The 521-nt window shown below is 69.7% G+C and overlaps 1 protein-coding gene across 4 annotated transcripts in view; it reads right to left on the bottom strand.

Moving 5' to 3' along the window:
* The window catches only part of Kmt5b (lysine methyltransferase 5B), a 62,150-nt gene extending 61,635 nt beyond the window's left edge, over positions 1 to 515 (bottom strand). For all 4 annotated transcript variants that reach the window (XM_033756847.1, XM_010635765.3, XM_010635766.3 and 1 more), the window contains exon 1: positions 25 to 515. The gene's annotated coding sequence lies outside the window, so the exon portion shown is untranslated. The remainder of the gene's footprint in view (positions 1 to 24) is intronic.
* Positions 516 to 521: the final 6 nt, after the last annotated feature.

Below are 521 nucleotides of genomic sequence, written 5' to 3'. Positions count from 1 at the left end.
CCGCCCCGCTGCTCCGGGTCTCACCTCCACCTTGCGCGAGGCCGTGCGGTCCGAAAAGCATCCGCCGCCTTCGGGGGCCGTGTCCCGCGTCCTCGCGCCGCGCGGTGCCTCCTTCAGTCCCCGGGCGTCCTCACTTCATAGCCCCGGAGCCTCACTGTCCGCACCCCAGACGCGTCGCTGCCCCCGGTGAGCTACCCAGACACCGCCCGGGCCCGGTGGAAGGATACGAAAAGGAGTCCGTGACCGACGGCGGAGGGACACCACGTCGGCAGGAGTCGTGCGCGCCCCCGTCCGGAGCTGGCTGCCGCGGTGGCTTCGACGGGATTTTTGTGAGGCGAGGTGGAGGGAGGCCAGGGAGAAATAAGTTCCTCGCCGGCGGCTCCCGACGGCGGAGGCACCAGAGAGACTTTCGAGAGAACGGACCGCGTCGTTGCCGTCGCTTCGCCTCGCAGCGGAGGGATCGAGCGAGCGTCCGATCGAGGATTCCTCCGCCTCGCTGCCCTTTAAATCGCGGTGGAGGC

The sequence above is a fragment of the Fukomys damarensis genome, unplaced genomic scaffold, assembly GCF_012274545.1.
Source record: "Fukomys damarensis isolate Sample0158 unplaced genomic scaffold, DMR_v1.0_HiC HiC_scaffold_27, whole genome shotgun sequence".
Classification (NCBI taxonomy): Eukaryota; Metazoa; Chordata; class Mammalia; order Rodentia; family Bathyergidae; genus Fukomys; species Fukomys damarensis.
Note: the sequence above shows the minus strand (reverse complement) of the source record. Positions and strands in the feature narration are given on the sequence as shown.